Here is a 20320-nt window from a genome sequence, read left to right as displayed (position 1 = left end):
TGTTGCAGTAACAATGGCTTTCCAGGTGTACACGGGTTCAAAGTCGCAGGCATAGTATTTAGGGAATAAAACCCATTGTTGAAGCTAGGAAGAATTTTTGAGGGAGGCCATTATTAAATCTCTAAGAACTGCAATAATGTCAAGCGATAGACTAAGTCCTTAGCCAAACAACATATTCTCTTCTTACATTCTCTCAAAACTTTCTTTAAGAGATGCAACTCGTTGTATTGTGTTATCAAGGAGACGTCGATACCTCTACCCTTTATCACCTTATCTCAAATTTTCCAGCCAATCTTTTTCTGATGAAGGAGAAACAACAAAACAGGAAATTATTATTGTTCTTTTTTTCACTCCACTCAACTTGAAAGTTTTGAACTTTCGGAAATGGGTTCAATCCGCATCTTCTAAAATAGTGAAACAAATCTCTCTTAGCAATATTTTGACTGGAAGTTTCATGGATGTTCTAGCTTCTCTTTTTTTCTTGCAAATCCCTAACATCATTGAAGCTCCAGTGGTTTTTCTTCAGACGAATGCCTCTCTACTTCAGCGGTTTTAGATGCCTTCTAAACTGTTCTCTATCATTCATTTATACAAATGATGATAGACTTTAGCACTTTGTAGAAAACTTTCCTCTTCTTGAAAATTTGATAATTCAATGCTGTACAGGGCTAAGCATTATGAAAATTTGTGCAACCAATCTCTAGTGTATGGATTTCACTAGGGTTGAGTGTGAAAACTTAGTGACAGTGAACTTCCCAAAGTTGGTAAATGTCATAGTTCATAATTGTCCTAGGATGTCAACGTTGGAGCTCAAGTTTTGTGGGTCTCTACATCTATCCATGGCAAAGCTTAATGTATTTAAATTATTTTCTGTTACAAACTCGCTGAAGAAAGTTTACCTTCATGAGCTTGGCAAACAAGCACCTTCTATTGCAGTTCTGGAAAGTTTGGTCTCTCTTGAAGAACTCTCAATAGAAAGTAAATGTTTTAAGGTTAGTAATTGTCTTACTTTTAGTATCATGTTAATAGTGTTTTGAACACCATAATTTTATTATATAGGGAGATTTATCATACCAAGTTTGGATTGCAGAACCACGCAGTAAGCCTGGAGGCATTAAGTTTAACCCTTTCACTCAATAGTTTGAAAGTGGTTTGCATGAAAGTTTCAAAATTTGATAAGAAGAAAATTGCTCTGATAGGTTTCCTGTTCAGAAGTTTTCCTTTGTTGCAAACAATGACACTTACCCTACCAAGATGCTCCCTATTTACTCATGAGCAGAGCTTCTTAAAACAACTTCTGGGTTTGAAAAGACCTAGTGAAGCAAGCGTGTATATATCAGAAGAACATGAAGACTGCTGCCAGAGATGTATTGGAGATTCTTTACAACTGATTGATGCTTGACTTTGTAATTGATTGAAATATGCCATACAAAGAATGAATTGATTTTTGAGGTCAAGATACATTCTCCTGTTTTGTTAAAATTTCATGGAAAATACATTCTCCCATTTTGTCCTTCACTTGCATATACCATACCGACCTTATGTGGCCAGTGTTGTTAATTGTTAAGAATCACAGGTCATGTCTTGTTGGGGCGGTTTCTTTTGTCATTCTAGGGATGGTTTCAAATTTTCTAGACAATCTTTTGCTAATGGAGTAGAAACAACAAAATGGGCAATTAATATTGTTCTGTTCTTTCACTCCGCTCAGCTTGAAAGTTTTGAACTTCCAGTTTCCATGGGTGATATTGACAGAGGGAAAATTGGTAAATGTTTTCAAAAATGGGTTCAATCCGCATCTTCAAAAAGAGTGAAACAAATCTCTCTCATCTATATTTTGACTAATAGTTTTGTGGATGTTCCAACTGCTTTTTTCCTTGTGAATCCCTAACATCATTGAAGATCCAATGGTTTTTCATCACATGAATGCCTCTCTACTTTAGTGAAACTTCATTTGTAAAGTGCCATATGAATTTCTAGAGCCGAACATTGATTCTTACATGGATTGTAAGTTATTCAAATTTCTCAATCTTTAAGGGTATATCTTTGTTTTCTATTTGCATTACTTGATAAATATCAATATCTGATTTAACATTAGCTTTTGTTTGATTTGTAGGTATGCTTCTTTAGCCAATTCTGTCATCCTGTAACTAAAATTGATTATTTGATCTTGCGACATGGCTTCATCATTGTAAGTTTTGATCACTTTAAATAATATTTTCCTTCTCATCTTGTTCATGTCAAAGCCCACTTCATTCATGTAAGGCATCTGATTTGTTCTAAAATATTAATTTATTTGAAATGTACAGGCTCGCTTGGCTCCAAATAGAAAGTTTGATTTTTAAAAATATATCAAGATATCTTTGGATGATGACTTCAATATCGCGGTTGGAATTAGGTTAGTAACATTTTCTGTGTTCAAAAAAACTTTGGTCTCAAAAAGAATTATGTATACAATATTTCCCTTGTCTCACCTTGCTTTGTCATCCTCTAATTTTTTTTTGAAATCCTATTCTTGAATTTTAACTAACACACACCCTTGATGCATTATCTGCAGTCCTCCTTTGTGGGATTTTTCTATAATATTTATGATTCTTAATGTGAATGGTAAATCTTCAGTACTCTACCCTACTTCCAAAGTCTTCATTCTACATATCCACAATTGTTTAAACTAACATTCTCCTTATGATTGGATGTATTCCTTTGAGCAGGGTGGTATACATTCTTTTGGTCCTATGTAATGCTAGAGTAGTGACTCCACATAAATTGAAATAAGCAATGATGTTTTTCTTTAGAATGCAAGTTCCATTTCATAAGCTTCAATCATCCTTTATTCTATCCTAGTGCACCTCATAAGACTGCCTAAGACAACTTTTGTTTATTCTTCTAGCTAATCTACTATGCACTAGCTTTGATTACCTTTCATTTGAATGTTGGAGTGGTAATCAAGAAATGTATACTTAATTCTAGGGATTTGCTCTACAACACGTGTAATCATTCATCATTGTTGTATCTACATCAACTCTAGTTGGCAGAATTCTAATGTATAAATCTGGCTATATTCATAATTTAGTCATTGCGATTTGCATGCCATTAAGATCACGTGTAATCATTTTCATGGGAATATTATAATTGTGCATGCAAGCTAGGACTTATTTTATTTAGGAAACATGGTAATTGTCTTGATAGTTATTACATCTTAAGTTCTAGATTTGAAACAAGTGTTCGCTTAACATACAAAATAAGTTTTAGTAATTTCTTTTTGTGTCATAGTTTGACAATGCGCCTTGCTTGAGCCACATGTGAGCGATTATGTTCTTCATAGCACTTTGAGTCTTGGAGAGGGCCTCTATCGTCTTTCTTGAGGGTTGTAAACAAGGATTATTCAGGAGTTTCTAGTTTGTTCAGAGAGTCAGAGGATGTTAATTAATATTTTTCCTATGTTACATTGATTTATGGAATGGGAAGAACACGTTTTTGGAACAGTTAGAACACTCCCCGAAATAGATAAACAAGATTTTTAAAGCCATCCAGAGCTCTTAGACAGGGTTACACTTTATCTCCTTGTCTACTTTGAAATGAATATCGAAGGAGTGGATCAATTAAATGGATTAAGATGGGGAGGGTCTTGGCCTTAACACATTTTCTTTTTGTAGATGATGTTCCATTGTTTGGAAATGGTACTCTAAGGGAGGCCCTAAATTACAAATAAATTCTTTGTTTTTACTGTACAACTATAGGTATGGAAATAAGTGAACATAAATAATCAATTGATTACTTCAAACCAAGGGCAAGAGGAATTAGTACAACTCTCCTGGTGAGTTGTATTGTACAACTACAGGTATGGAAATCAGTGAATATAAATCATCAATTCCTTCGAATACTCACCATGGGCAAGACAAATTAGTTTCCAGAATATTCTCATTTCAGTAAAGGTTTGAAACACTTGTGATCTATGTTAAAGGAAAATTATTATGGGTATGGATACTGGATCTGGCTCTATCAAAACGTTGACAAAGATTACTGCAGCGTGAAATAGGTAGTTGTCTATAGGCGGTAGGTTGACTTTTGTAAAATATGTTCTAGAAGCAATTCCTGTTTATTTTTGCTCTATGTCCTATATCCTTGTTGGAATGTTGGAAGAGATAAGAAAAATTTGTTTTTAATTTTTGTGGACAGGAAGGAGAGAAAAAGATGGAATTTCTCATCAATTGGAAGAAATAACCAAGATCAAGGCTGTTGGTGGGTGGGGTTTAAAAATATACATCAGTTCAACAAAGCATTAGCTGCTAAGAGCCTCTAGAGGGTCATCAACAGTGAAGGTCTTTGGCATAATGTTATATTGCAAAAATATCTTGACCCACTGACTTTTGAAGATTGAATTCAGAGCCCAAACACTTATTAAATCTAATGCTTTGATTATCTGGAAAGCCCTAGTCCTATCCTTCTCTATTGGGAATTGGCTTGCATGGAGAATGTGGGATGAAGAGAAGGTAAGATTGGGGATAGATCCTTGGATGGGATGTGTGGGGCAACATCATCTCCTGTAGCACATGTTAAATACATTGAATGAACAAGGCAGACTAGTACTAGCTGATGTTGAAAATCCAACTGTTACTGATATCTGGCTAGTGGCAACAAGGATGGATGAATGCTTAGTCTCTAGGATTGGAAGGTTTAGATGCAGACCCATAAGGATTACACTGATAGGTTGGCTCAGATTTCTATCAAATTGAAGGTGGAGGGTGATACCTTAGTATGGTCCAACAATCCTGCCATATGACTATTGATAGCTAGCTTGCGGTACAAGGCTATCTTTGATGATGAAGCAGTTGTAGTAGCTTGGTGATGGGGAAGATTTGGAAAGTTAAATCTTCAATGAAATCCAAGATTTTATGTGGTTGGCCCTAACGAATAACGTTTTGACATGATAGGTTCTACAAAGTAAGGCAAGGTAGGGTCTTGGAATGTTCAATTTATGCAAAGGTGAAGGGGAAACAATAGACCACATGATGGTTCATTTGTATTTTTGCTTAGGAGGTATGGGGTGCTATTCTCCCCTTATTTGAGGGTAGGGTACTTGGTAGGAGGCTTCCTTGTTGGAATGTTTGATGATAGAGAACTCAAAGAACACAGATCATTTCCCCTGATTGCTTTTAGGGCCAATTGGACAAGAAAGAAGGAATATCAATTTTGTAGACAAGGAGATCCCTCCTTTTCAGGTACATCATCAAATAAAATACCTATATGAAGGCATAACAATGACTCCAAAGGTTAAATTTACAAGGTGGGTTTCAATTTCGAGGTTGATAAAACTTATCCGTGGCCTTTCTTTGTTGGTTCTTCCAAGGTACTCCTAGATTATGTGGTGGTGGAGGTGTAATCTAGTGTTGCAAACATCATGATATTATTGTGATTTTTTATTTTTTCATGGCAACAATAATGTCACTTGAAAATATAGCGATATTCTTGTGAGACAATTGAAAATATCACTTGCCTGTTGTATTTTTTTAATATTTTTTGTATTTTTTAATATTTATGTATTTTTCTAATTTTACTGATATTTTGGGATATTTTCCTAATGTTACGAATATTTTCTTTTTCAACCCTCAGCTTATTTTTGTTGACATGAAGTTTGCAACACTGAATCTACCTCTCTAAATTGCATAAGAGAGCTAGTCTAGGAGGTGTAATCTACCTCTCTAAATAATATTGTAGAGTGAAAGGCCTTAGCAATCCTATTAAGGTTGGTAGTTGAACAGGGTATTACACACGTTTACGAGTTGGGTGATTCAAAACTAGTAATAGGCTAGGTAATAGAATCGATAGGTATGAAAAATCTATTCCTGAGACCCCTTTTTGATCAAGTCAAGTTGTAGAACCAATTTTCTCTATCAACTCCTATGTACACATCTACAGGGAGTTTAATATGAAAGTTGATGATTTGTCCAAAAGGGTGTCGGAGTTAGCTGGAGGATCTTGGGAGATACTAGAAATTTGGAAGAAGAGTTTGACATCTCTTTGACAGTAACAATGAGATCTTTACATGTTCTCTAAATTTGTTTATTGTTATAATATTTCAAACATTGCTTTTGACTCTTCTCTGAGTTTTTATAGCCCGATGTAATGCATGATATGTGAAATGTTCATAGGGTCTTTACCTTATTTGATTAATTTTTTTGAATGTATCCCTCATACTGTGAGTTTAGGATTGTTATTTTAGCTTAGATATTAGAAGTCTCTATGCTTCAAATTTTCTCTGATTGCCTGAGTAGAGTAGAATTTCAGGGTGCTTACTGCACGTAGGGAATGTGGCTATTTTTTTGCTTGAAATAGAAGTTAGATTTTTTTCCTAGGAATATATGTATGGACATACATATATATCTAGAGGAGGTGTAGTAAGTCCACTATTCCTTTGGTCTGAGTTCATTGAGTTATGTTCTATTACTCCTTCCCTACAGTGCCAACATAGTGGAAACTTTAGAAATGTCCCTTTCAATGGAAAACCTTGGATTCTGGAATGAATCTATTCAACCCCTCAAACTCCATGACCAATGACTTTGGAATGAATTTGTTCAACCACTCAAACTCCATAGCCACCAACTCTGGCCTTGATATCATCCTTAGCATATATAAAGAAAGCAGTTATAATTGGTAATCAAGATAACTATGCTTTCCTTGAAACCCTCTCAAATATTTATATAATCAAATAACATGACTTTGCTTGGCATGCCTGTGAGTGTTGTAGGTAGTACCTTGCAAATTCAAAACATGAATGGACAACTAAACATACAATGGTGTCTGCACTTTTTGTTGTCGTGAACACTAAATTACATGGTGAAACATGGAGTAAAAGTATTCTTATTTTTTCACTCTGTTAGAATGCCGGTGATTTGTGGGATTATCCCTTTCATGAAGGCAATTAATTCACAATAGTAAAATAACTAAATAACTATTTTATGAAAAGGATTGTTCATCACATGAAATGTTGAAATTTCTAGGTCGAACCCGTTAGAAAATTTTCTGCACTATCTGGTTTACTTCTCCTACTTGTTAATTACTGAACAAGTTATTTAACCATATAAATACTGAAATAAACACAATGCAGTCTCAACCATGTACAAATCAACAAATGAAAGAAATAGACAAACACACAAGGGACACCATTATTTTTGGACAATCGGCCCTGGAAAGACCCAATGCAGAATAACTGGTGCAACAGTTCTGAGGGTTTTATTATTATGCATCTTTTCTGAGTACAACTGGGTGTCAAACTAGCTCACCCTACAGAGAAAATAATTTGGCAGTAATACCTCTCTTCAGAAGCAGATATTCTGAAAGTATGCTCCACGAAACCCTCTCTAGTGCCTCTCTAAGGTATTGCGCCAGCCCTCCTGGCCTCTGCGTCAGCCTAAAACCCTTTGCATCAGCCCTTTGAGGTTCTGTGTAGCCTCTCTAGCCCTCCGCGTCACTCACGTAGGCCCTCTGCATAGTCACTGCTAGCCTCTCTGTGGTTTCCTCTAGCTCTGTGTCTGCCTCTCTGCCTCTGCGCTGGCCTTCAGACACTATCTTTGCCTGTTTGTTATGCACTCACTGCCCCTCGCTGCAACTAATCACTGGTTCAATTTCTCTTAGCAAGCCCCGCTGTAGAAAATCGAACTGACTGATCACTTTGGTGTATCTCCAACTGACCCTCAAGCCTCCTCTTATACTTTTTCTGTTAAGTCTTCAACAGCTGAGATTACATCTCTAATCAATGGCTAAGATTAGATTTGGCTTGATCCATGTCATTTAGAACCTTCTAAACCTGTTTTATATTAATACCCATTAATATTTTTATTTTCCTAAGTTTAGACTTAGGAACCCATTAAAAATATTAATTATTTAATATCTCCTTCACCGAGTAGAATTTTCCCAAACCATTTATGGGTATTGGAGATATCATGTGCTTTAGTCTTTCCACCAAATTTCATGGCCATAGCACATTCGATGCTACACCAAATCAACACTCCCTCTTAGCGAGGACTGTGCTCTAATAATACTCCACCACTGAGCATCTCTTTGATCATTCGACATCGGTACCTGTGCTGATGTTTGGCCTTCCTACCCAACATCCTCTGCAGTGTTGCATCCTATACTGCTACCCATGGCTCTGCCACTGCCACTGCTACATCTGTATGACAGCTCCTCTGCATCTGCTGTTGTTGGTTCTTTCTCCCAACACTGCAACCCTCTCTCATCATGCTGCATCGTGCTTCCCATAGCACTACCAATGCTACTACTACACTGCAACTCAGTTACTGAGATGATGGTAACTGATCTACCCAACTACTGACATCCTTGTCAGTCTAGAAACCCTCCTGATGTTGAAGCTCTCTCTGCCGCTATCCTATGTTCCCTCTGTTGCCTCTGCACTCCTGCAACACCTTTGTGCCTCTCGTACTGTTGCAAACACTGATATGAAAATGGGGCACTTAGGCTTCTTGTCTAACTTACAAGAACCTCTCCCACTTCTAAAGAATTAAATTTTCCCAAGTTTTAATGATTAACCAATGTGGAATTAAGAAATGATTGAAAATATGGGTGTATACTTGTATTGATTTTAACTGATTATATGCTTTAATTTCTGTTGTTGTGCTGTAAGTTGATGTGCTTAAACTGATATATAAATTCATATAACAATGAACAATGCAACAATAAACAATCACACAAAAACAACAATTTAATTAGGAGTTCACCCACAACTCTTGGGCTACATCTCTATGAGCTCTAGTAAACTCAACTAGGCTCTCTGGGATTTGGTATAAGTCTTTTTTTTTTACAAGCTATTGGCTTAACTCCTGCTGTTTTACCTAGAAATAGTGGGTTCATACACCATGTTATTCCCTGGCTCTTGAAGCTCTGGTTCTTGGCTCTGGCTCTGGCTCTTTGGCTCCGACTCTGGCTCTTTGGCTCTAGCTTTGGCTCTGGCTCTGGCTCTTCGGCTCTGGCTCTGGCTCTTCGACTCTGGCTCTAGCTCTTCTGCTCTGGCTTCTTTCTGCTCTCTATCAGTTTACAACTCTCTTGGCTTTTCACTTGACTTCCAAGTGACTCCCTCGGCTGCCTTTTTGCTTTTGTATTGCCTCCTTCGCCTTAGCTTCCTGCTTTGGCTTCACTTTTAGCAACAAAACCCCAATAACAGACTCAGCAACCAACAACAACTCAGCAGCCTGCAAATCAACTACTGTCTCTGTCGTTCTATGGATTTTAAGCCAACTCGGCGTTGTTGGTTCATTTTCCCTTTTGGGCTCTCTGTCTTCCAGCCAAAGTCTGCTCAAATCCCTTCTTTGAGTGTTAACAATCATTGCTAAACACCCTCAAGGATGGATGCCACCTATTCTGTAATGGAAGGGGCAATCGACACTTGAAATCCCCCAATATTGGCATTCTCGGCTTACATAGGTAAATATACCAACACGGGAAAAATCCACAGAGAACATTATTCCCTGGACTTAAAATCTCCATAAATGCGCTTTATAACAATATTGGGTCTGCGTGCAAGTCGCTGTCACAAGTCGCAAATGGCCTGTCCAAGGTTTCCCTTCGTATTTTAAAAGTACATTAAAATATGGAAAAATCCTGAAAAAATGGCTTTATCAGACTTGAAATAATATATAATGGCATTTAGAAACCCTTTCGGGTCTGGTTTCATCGCATCACATATATATGTATATATAGCCCGCTCGTTGTAATGCATTGACATGATATTATGATGCGACTTGTCGCAATCACATATTGCATAAGCCGAATGCCTTTCCTTATAGTATGGTCTATGCTAACATCAATTGCGATCCGCCTATATCGGCGATCGTGGTATTGCATTGGCTTGGTCCCATCGCATGTTATGCCTCCGATTGCCTCCGCTAGCCACCGCCGATCGCAATTCACTGATCGGATTTGGACCATTGATCGGCTAGATCCGACGGATCCTGTTTATTGTTGACTTAAGCCTTCGATAGGCTTTATTTCTTCAGATTTTTGCCTCTTTCCCAAAGAACAAAAAAGAACTTCTTTTTATGATAACTTCTTCATCTGAAGTCCGTTTTCGCCCATTCCAGTTGTGTTGGATTATGAGGAGATCTCTACAATGAGACTATTTATGAGAGTAGCCTATGATTTTCATTTTCTTCTGATTTAAAAAGGATTTGTGCCATTTGGCACCTTTTACCTCTTATATGAAGTCTTTTAGACTTAGAGGTTTATCTAGGATCCATTTTTGGATCACGCCTTCCCACTAAGAGAACTTTGGTCTCCAAAAGATTGATATACTGAACTGAATAGTAAATAAGAGTAACTCACCCTCTTCTTTCAGCCTCCCTACACTTGCCTTTGCATAGTGCCTCTGAACCAATAGTTTCTAACCACTTCTCTTCTTGGATGGGCTGGTCTTCTTGGGAAGAATTGTCTTCCTCCTTGCCTTCCTGCAAGACTCTTGCTGAAATGGTCATGGAAGGTAGTTTGATCTTCTCTACCTTGATCATTGATCCAAGGTGGCTCAACAAATGTGAAGTACACCTGCTTCACAAAACTTTCATTTGTACCGGTTTGACAAGATGTCAACAACAATTGTTAACAACAACAGAAATACAGACAACAATTGGATGGAATAAATTCCTGCTTCAACAAGGAAACATACTTCACATCTTGTGAACACCTCCATGTCTTACATCTGCATAGAAATGATGGACTAGGTAACAAGCCCACAAAACATGTCTTTAAACAAATGACCCTTCAAGTCAAGCATGTAGAAAAAGACCATTAGGACTCTTTTTCAAAAGATGAAACACTTCATCATTATCTCCATTTGGAGACCACGTTAACTTCTCCCAAGTCAACATGGCATCACATGCATGTCAAAGCAATCAACCCTGCAAGTTAATTACACATACATATTCAAAAACAAGGAAATCATCAACATCCCTGTGTTCATGCATCTCATGCTCATGCATGCATTTCATCCTTCAACTTTCACTTAAGCACACTGTACTTCCGAAGCCGAAATGAAATATAATGTAGATGCATCAATAGACATGCAATCTCAATCGGATAAGAACTCTAACCGTTCCTTACCAATCCATTTCAAAGGTACTACCTTTGTCTGCACATCAGCATCATCATGTGAATCATTTTGAGACACATCATTCATGGAATCTTCACTTCCATTTCTGCCAACTTCTCTTTCCACTTTCTTCAACTTTTGTGGAAGCATTGCTGGATTCAGAGTCCAACATTTTGCAGCAAGATGTCCTTGCTTATGGTAGTAAGTGCACTGCACGTGCATCCTCTTAATAGCATGATTTGCCTTGTCCAATGGACCTTTGGCTTCTTGCTTCTTTTCCTTCAAAATTTTCCTGTATGTGGCCATTCTCTTCCAACATCTAGAAACATTATGGTTATCCAACCCACAAAAGGAACATGCAATTCTTTTCCCATACATATGTGGAAATTTATCATGCTTTGCACAATCAAAAGGCATGTGTTTAGAACCAGATTTATACCTTTCTCTTTCACCTTTATTGCCTTCTTGAGGAGGTGAATCAAATAAAGAAGTGGCCCCCTTTGGAACACCATCAATCTCTTCAAGGCTGTTGGAGTCTCCCCAACTCTCTGGTTCAAGTGTGTGCTTTTGAACACCTGCATCCTACAAATGATGTTTCAAGCTATTGCATTCTTCCTGAATACAATCTTCACACTCTGTAATGCAACCCCTTCTTGGAGTTGTTTCAATGGCTTTCATGGTAGGTTTGGAACTTTCTCCATAATCTTGTCCATATCCAAGACCAAAATACTTAGGCCTTTCCTCAACCATGATTGGTTCAACAATACCTTGTGCATGCTTTCCCAAGCCCTTTTCTTCATAGCCCATCTTGGACATTAGCTTGGAACCTATGCCTCTAGTATGTTTTTCAAAAGAACCAATATAAGCATCCTTAGAGGAATTTGAAGACAAACTGGAATGGTTTACCTCTTCTTCAAGCTAATACTTGACCAAGGCTTCTTGGGCAACAAAGATCTTTGTTTCCAACTCATGCATCCTCTTCAGGTTCATATTTGCAATATGAAGTTGCCTCTCCATTTCCTGTAATTTGTCAGAAAGAAATTGCTTCTCTTCCTTCATGGAATTCAACTGCTCTCTAAGTTTGCTGCTCTTCCTTCCATCCTCATACATTTCTCTCACCATATCCATCATGGTGGAAAATTATTGCTTCATGTCTTCATCAAAGAATCTTGTGAAGAACACAGAATTTGAGGACCCACTTGTAGAAGTTGTCATTATGTCAATGAACAAAAAAAAACTTCAACAAAATAAATAAAGAGCTTATTCAACAACCTTTTGCGACAAACCTCTTGTGCTTTGGATTGCCTTGAGGTCCTTGGGATAGAATAATCCCTTCAACCCTTCTTCCTATTGTCCTTCTTGGACTGAGCTAGCAACAACTTTCCCTTTACCTCTGCAAACTCAGAAAATAGTCAGTTTGCAAAACAAGCATACAATCAACCTCTTGCTGTTCAAACACCTTTCAGACAAGCAGCCTTTGCTTTTGTCAATCAAGCATGCTGATATAACCTTCTTTGAAGGTGGGGTTAACTAAACTTAGGCTCTGATACCGCCTGATTTGAAAATGGGGCACTTAGGCTTCTTGTCTAACTTAAAGAACCTCTCCCACTTCCAAAGCTTTAAATTTTCCCAATTCTTAATGATTAACCAATGCAAAATTAAGAAATGATTGAAAATATGGGTGTAGACTTGTATTGATTTTAACTTATTATAAGCTTTAATTTCTTTTGTTGTGCTTAAACTGATATATAAATGCATATAACAATGAACAATGCAGCAATAAAAAATACACAGAAACAACAATTTAATTAGGAGTTCACCCACAACTCTTGGTCTACATCTCTGTGAGCTCTAGTCAACTCAACTAGGCTCTCTGGGATTATGGTATAAGTATTTTTTTTTACAAGCTCTTGGCTTAACCCCTACTGTTTGACCCAGAAACAGTGGGTTCAAACACCATGTTATTCCCTAGCTCTTGAAGCTCTGGCTCTTCGCTCTTGGCTCTGGCTCTTTGGCTATAACTCTGGCTCTTTAGCTCTCGCTCTAGCTCTGGCTCTTCGGCTCTGGATTCTTTCTGCCCTCTATCAGTTTACAACTCTCTTGGCTTTTCACTTGACTTCCAAGTGACTCCCTCGGCTGCCTTTTTACTTCTGCGTTGCCTCCTTCACCTCAACTTCCTGCTTTGGCTTCACTTTCAGCAACAAAACCCCAACAACAGCCTCAAAAACCAACAACAACTCAACAACTTACAAATCAACTACTATCTCTATCGTTTTGTAGCTTTTAAGCCAAATCGGCACTGTTGGTTCATTTTCCCTTTCGGGCTCTTTGTCTTCCAGCCATGGTCCGCTCAAATCCCTTCTCTGAGCGTTAGCAATCATTGCTAAATGCCCTTAGGGATGGATGCCACCTATTATGTAACGGAAGGGGCAATAAACGCTTGAAATCCCCCAATATTGGCATTCTAGGCTTAGATAAGTAAATATACCAGCACAGGAAAAATCCGCAGAGAACACTGTTCCCCGGACTTAAAATCTCCATAAATGTACTTTATAACACTATCGGGTCTGCCTGCAAGTCGCTGTTGCAAGTCGCAAATGGCCTGTCCAAGGTTTCCCTTCGTATTTTAAAAATACATTAAAATATGGAAAAATCCTGAAAAAATGGCTTTATCGAACTTGAAATAATAAATAGTTGCATTTAGAAACCTTTGGGGTCTAGTTTCATCGCATCACATATATATGTATATATAGCTCGCTCCTTGTAATGCACTGATGCAGTATTGCGATGCGATTTGTCACAATCGCATATCGCATAAGCCTGAGGCCTTTCCATATAGTATGGTCTATGCCAACATCGATTGCGATCCGCCGATATCCGCGATCGCGGTATTGCATCGGCCCGGTCCCATCGCATGTTATGCCTCTGATTGCAATTCACTGATCAGATCTGGACTGTTGATCGGCCAGATCCAACGGCTCCTGTTTATTGTTGACTTAAGCCTCCGATAGGCCTTATTTCTTCAAATTTTTGCCTCTTTCCCAAAGAACAAAAGGGAACTTATTTTTATGATAACTTGTTCATTTGAAGTCCATTTTCGCCCATTCAAGTTGCATTGGATTCAGAATGAGGAGATCTTTGCAATGAGACTATTTCCGAGAGCAGCATGCAATTTTCATTTTCCTCTGATTTACAAAGGATTTGTGCCATTTGGCACCTTTTACCTCTTATATGAAGTCTTTTATACTTATAGGTTTATCCATGATCCATTTTTGGATCAAACACCTTTGTACCTTCTTGCACTGTTGCAACCCTCTCTGCGTTGTCAGGGACTACTACACTCTAGCACTCTTTGCTACTCCATCCATATCCGCTTCTACCGACATCCGTCATCCTGCTGCTGTCACTTTGGAGCTCCCATAGCAGGATATGATCGAAGAGTTTGGGTACCTCAAGGATCCTGCCCCACATCTCTTGTAGTCCTCCTGATTATAGCTTGATGTCTCCCCACCTCTTCTCTATAGGTACATGAGCACTCATGGCACAATCGTTATCATCCTCTACCTCCTTTTCTGCCTTCGCTGGGACTGCCTTGGAGTTAGATGCCTCTCACTTATTCTTCTTCCTAGGACACTGGGTTGCATAATGGCCCATATCCCCATAGTTGAAGCACATAATATTGGAGAGGTCCTTTTTCTTTCTCTTCCCTTGTTGTCCCGTGGATGCCAGAGCCACATCCTCTTCCTACTCTTTCTTGACCCGAGCTCCTTTTCCACTACTTCCTGCCTTGGTCAGCTATCTGATCTCTTCTTGGCAAAGAGCTACCCACAATTATTCCCAATCTGGAAGATTTGCTCTACCCAAAATTCTTTTGATGAATGTCTCCCACTCCTCATAGACTATGTTCACGGCGGTCCTCACCATTAACTCCTGATCAAGCGCGGCCCTTATGGAAATCAGTTGGTCCCGAATCTCCTACAACCCGCTGAGGAAGTGATCTACCTACTCCCCCTTCTACATCTGATACGACCACATCTGATTCTCTAGTAGCATCTTCCTCTGCATGGAAGTGCCTTGATACAATATCGTTAAGGTGTCCCACATCTCCTTTGCCATATTCTTCTCAGCAATATGTTGAACTACATGATCCTTGACCCCATCAAGGATTATGCACTTTTCCTTGGCCATCGCATCCTCATACTTTTCATTATCAGCTGGGTCGACTGGGATAGCCACGGCTCTCAAGGCAAAGGCCTTGATGAGATGTCTATCTAGAAAATACAAGATCCTGTCCTTCTAGATGAAAAAGTTGGACACCCCGTCCAGCTTGTCCCGATCCCTCAGTCTGTTCATGGCCATCTCTACTCTTCCTTTAGACTCCTCTGAGTCTCTACTTCCCACTTGTAAGTTCTCTCTTCAACTCCCTCTGAGTCTCTACTTCCCTCTTGGAAGTTTTGTGCTAGAATCCATCTGAGTCTCGATTTCCCTCCTGGAAATCCTCCTACCAATAGTCAAATCGCACCTCTCTGATCCCCTTTGCTCCTACAACACTGATTTGGATTTATTGGCTAGAAATCCACCTAGGTAGCGACTCCCTTCTACCTTTGGTTCTATCCCGTTAGGTACTATTTTGCCTCAACAGTAACAACAACCCACCAGCTTCACACTCCACAATCTGCCCACAACTTCCTATGCCCCAGTAGCTAAAGAACTGAGCCTCTATGCTCTGCGCAATCCCAACAATGGCTTAAGTGCTCCACTAGCCAACTACGTCACTCCTACTTGGCTAAGCAGGATGACGTGGCTCTTCGTGAGCCTCTTCTGCCTCTCACTGCTTTTGCGCTGGCCCCTTCTCTGGCTCAAACTGATGACGTAGGCCCTCTGTGTCACCCCTTCTCTAATACTTTCTTCTTAGGAACAACATCTGTCGCTCGAGACAATTGTTTCTACTACAAATTGTCTGATTCAGCTGGTGCCTTTAGCTCTCTTGTGATCTGCAATGCTCTAATACCATGTTGAAATTTCTAAGTCTAACTCGTTAGAAAATTTTATGCACTATCTGGTTTATTTATCCTACTTGTTAGTTACTGAACAAGTTATTTAACCATATAAATACTGAAATAAACACAATTCAGTCTCAACCATCTACAGATCAATGATTCAAAGAAATAGACAAACACACAAGGGACATAGTTATTTTTGGACAATCGTCCCCAGAAAAACCCAATGCGGAAAAACCAGTGCAACAATTCTGAGGGTTTTATTATTATGTAACTTTTCTGAGTACAACTGGGTGCTAAACTGGCTCACCCTACAAAGAAAATAATTTGGTAGTAATACCTCTCTTCGGAAGCAGATATTCTGAAAGTCTGCTCCACGAAACCCTCTCCAGTGCCTCTCTGAGGCACTGCGCCAACCCTCCTAGCTTCTGCGTCAGCCCTTTGAGACTCTGCGTAGCCTCTCTAGCCCTCTACATCACTTCTGCAACCTCTGCATCACTCATGTAGGCCCTATGTGCAGTCACTGCTAGCCTCTGCATCTGCCTCTCTGCCTCTGCATTGGTCTTCCGACCCTAGCTCTACCTCTCCATTATGCACTCACTGCCCCTCGCTGCAACTTATCATTGGTTTGATTTCTCTTATCAAACCCCACTCTAAAAAATTGAACTGACTGATCACTTTGGTTATCTCCAACTGACCCTCAAGCCTCCTCTTATACTTTTTTTGTTGAGTCTTCAACGACCGAAATTACATCTCTAATCAATGGCTAAGATTAGATTTGGCTTGATTCATGTCATTTAGAACCTTCTAACCTAGTTTTATATTAATACCCAATAATATTTTTATTTTCCTAAGTTTAGACTTAGGAACCCATTAAAAATATTAGTTATTTAATATCTCCGTCACCGGGTAGAATTTCCCCAAACCATTTATGGGTATTGGAGATCTCATGTGCTTTAGCCTCTCCACCAATTTTCATGTCTAGTGCACATCCGATGCTACAACATGTAAGACACGTGTTCTATTTTTCCATTTGTTTTCACCGTAGCTCTTCACTTCTACATTGTGCATTGGTTTACATGCATCTCTACACCTAGGTTTTCTTGACCTAGGAAAGAAACTGTCGAGGGTTACCTTGGAAAGATTGTCTCGAATGCAGTCATTACTATGCCTGCCTATTTTAATGATGCTTAGCACCAAGCAACGAAAGATGTTAGTAAAATTACAGGATTGGATGTCAAAAGAATTATCAATAAGCCTATTGCAACAACCCTTTCTTATGGCATGAATGAGAAGGAGGGCCTAGTTGTTGTGTTTAATCTTGGTGGGGGTACTTTCGATGTACCAATGCTTGAAATATCCAATGGTGTATTCGAGGCATGTTCCTTCCCTTGAGATGTTAGGTTATTTTACATTGATTATTTATTTCTTCTCATTCTCTACTTTATCACGCAAATTATTGTAACCTTGTTAGCTTTTTATTGCAGGTCAAGGCCAAAAATGGTGATATTTTTTTGGTGGTGAGGATTTTGATAATGCTCTGCTCTAGTATTTAGTTGGTGAGTTCAAAAAGACAAAAAATGACTTATCCTAGGATAAGCTAGCCTTACAAAGGCTTCAAGAGGCTGTAGAGAAACCGAAGGTGGAGTTGTCATCTTCTTCTAAGACAGATTAATCTACCATTTATCACGGAAGATGCATCTGGTACAAAGCATTTGAATGTGACATTAACTTGTTTAAAGTTTGAAATCTTAGCAAATCACTTAATCGAGAGAACAAGAATCCCTTGCAAGAATTGTCCAAAAAAAGCAGGGATTATGACATTGGAAGTGGATGAAGTTATTCTTATGGGAGGAATGTACCGGGTGCCAAGGGTTCAAGAGATTGTTGTTGATATTTTTGGAAAGACGCCAAGTAAACATGTTAATCTAGACGAGGCTATAACAATGGGTGTTGCCATCCAAAGTGGAATTTTGCGGGCTAATGTAAAGGAACTGCTTTTACTGGATGTGACTCCTCTTTCTCTTGGATTAGAAACACTTGGCGGGGTTTTCACTAGGTTAATAAGAAAAATACAACAATCCCAATGAATAAGAGTCATATATTCTCAACTGATGCAGATGGTCAAACTTAGTGGATAGACCATGATGTTGCAAGAATTAAACCCATTCAAGGAGGAGAGTCTTCATCCTTGGGAGGAGGCCCCAAACCTTTAGTTGTGGGCTTAGTATCAACTATCCATAATTGTCATGTGTGGGTTCATCATGATGGCCAGAGGAATAGTAGGAAATTTGTCAAAGTGAGAGACCACTTTGGGGTTCTTATTGGGGGTCAATGCCTTTTCTTCTCTTGACACTCTCTTACAACTTGACTTTCTTTATGTTAATGTCATTTCTTGAAGGTTGAGAGTGCGTAGTGTGCAAGAGAATATCCTTGAGGTGGCACTTTGTTCATTGTGCATTATCTAGTAGCCCATTAACTCATGTAGGTGGATTATTTCCATCCCCCCCTCCACATTTTCACTTGGATATGCAGACTCAAATGTGCACAAATGAGAGACCCCTCTTGTTAAGTACATCGACAGTACGCTAAAAACCAGTTGATACACATATCTTTGTTGTGTTCCAAAGATATAAGATACCAATTCTAATCTAGTACCGTGTTGTGTGAAAATCTATGGCCAAGGGGGATATAATCTCCCATTACAGAATTCTTCAAGGGAATATTATATGAGAGCAAGGAGGGGAAAACCTTAAATGAGCATATTTTCAAAACTAGAACAAGTGCTTCAAGGTTTCATTTTTGCGACATAGTGGTCATTTAAGGTAGGATTAGTAGGTGTTCAAGCTCATGTTATTCTTCTTGATTTATGCCTTAAAATGTTTCCTTTGCAACATTTGGTACAATTGCTAGTTTATGTTCTACCACAATGTGATAAAGCTTTTCGTATGCTTCACTTTTGGTGAAGCCTAAACTAGTGAGATAGCGATCGATCCTAGTATACCAAGAAAGGGGTGCTTGCTTGAGTCCATACAATGCTCGCTTGAGTATTCACACATATGACTCTCTGTCAAAGGTCTCAAACCCCTCTAGTTGCTCAATATACACCTCCTCCTCAATAACTCCATTGAGGAATGTTGTCTTCACATCCATTTGGTGGATCTTCCACCCCATCTACGCTGACAATGATAGAATTGACCTGATGGATGAGTACCTTGCTACTAGAGAAAATGTATACTCATAATCAATTCCCTCCACCTGAGATAACCCCTTGCCCACAAAAATGGCCTTTTGTTTCTCTATGCTCCCATATGTTGCATGATTTACCTTGTAAAGCCATGTCAAACTAACCAATGATTTGTCTGTCGGTCTTGGGATCACTTCCCAAACATTGTTTCTGACAATGGAATCATATTCCTCTACCATATCATCAACCCATATTGAGTACTCTACATCTTCCTCGAATGAGGATGGCTCTATCTCTACCATCTCACTCATCAGAGCCATGTATCCATTGTACCGATCCAATGACCTCCTCTACTTGTGTTGTGATGTGGGTGCTCCCACATTCTCTCTAACATCTTGAAATAATCTGTCAGCTTCCCTGGTTCACTCCCTTTCTTCTCTAGAAGTCTATGCTTGAGTGGATGACTCCACTCTCTGTTCCTCTTCTTGTGGGTGCTCCACAACTTCCCAAGGTTCTTCCTTTGGAGCCAAAAGCTCCTAATCAAGCTACAAATGAAGTTCCCTCTCAAGAGAACACCTCATGTCCTTCTCCTCATCAAATTTCACATCCCATATGACCACTTTCATCCTCAGGGATGGAAAATACACATCATAGTGGTGAGATGTATTTTGTACCCCACAAATATGCCCAACTTCGCTGTTGAATCTAGCATTTTCCTTGCTTCCTTGGAGACATGACAATAAACTAATGATCCAAAGATCCTGAAGTATGACCCATCTAGTTTCTTCCTTGAAAAAGTTTCCTCTAGGGTACTCATGCCAAGAATTCTGTGAGGATTCCTATTATGAAAATAGACCACTGTGTTGCATGCTTCAATCCACAAGTATGAACGTAGGCTTTGGTCATGCAACATCACCGATGCTGCTTCCACAATACTTCTGTTCTTCTTCTCATCCACCCCATTCTGTTGTGGGTTATGGGATGCTATCAACTCCCATCGAATGCCTTCCTTTACACATAGATTTTTAAACTCATTCA

At 39.0% G+C, this 20320-nt stretch overlaps 1 pseudogene; it reads left to right on the top strand.

The window, feature by feature from the left end:
• The first annotated feature begins 839 nt into the window (after positions 1 to 839).
• On the top strand, positions 840 to 18229 carry LOC149189910 (heat shock 70 kDa protein, mitochondrial-like; annotated as a pseudogene).
• The last annotated feature ends 2091 nt before the right edge of the window (positions 18230 to 20320 follow it).

The sequence above is a fragment of the Pinus tabuliformis genome, chromosome 3_1 (genome assembly GCF_031772625.1).
Source record: "Pinus tabuliformis cultivar Carrire ecotype Pingquan chromosome 3_1, CPIR1, whole genome shotgun sequence".
NCBI lineage: Eukaryota > Viridiplantae > Streptophyta > Pinopsida > Pinales > Pinaceae > Pinus > Pinus tabuliformis.
The sequence above is the reverse complement of the archived record's forward strand: the minus strand, read 5'-3'. Positions and strand labels throughout refer to the sequence as shown.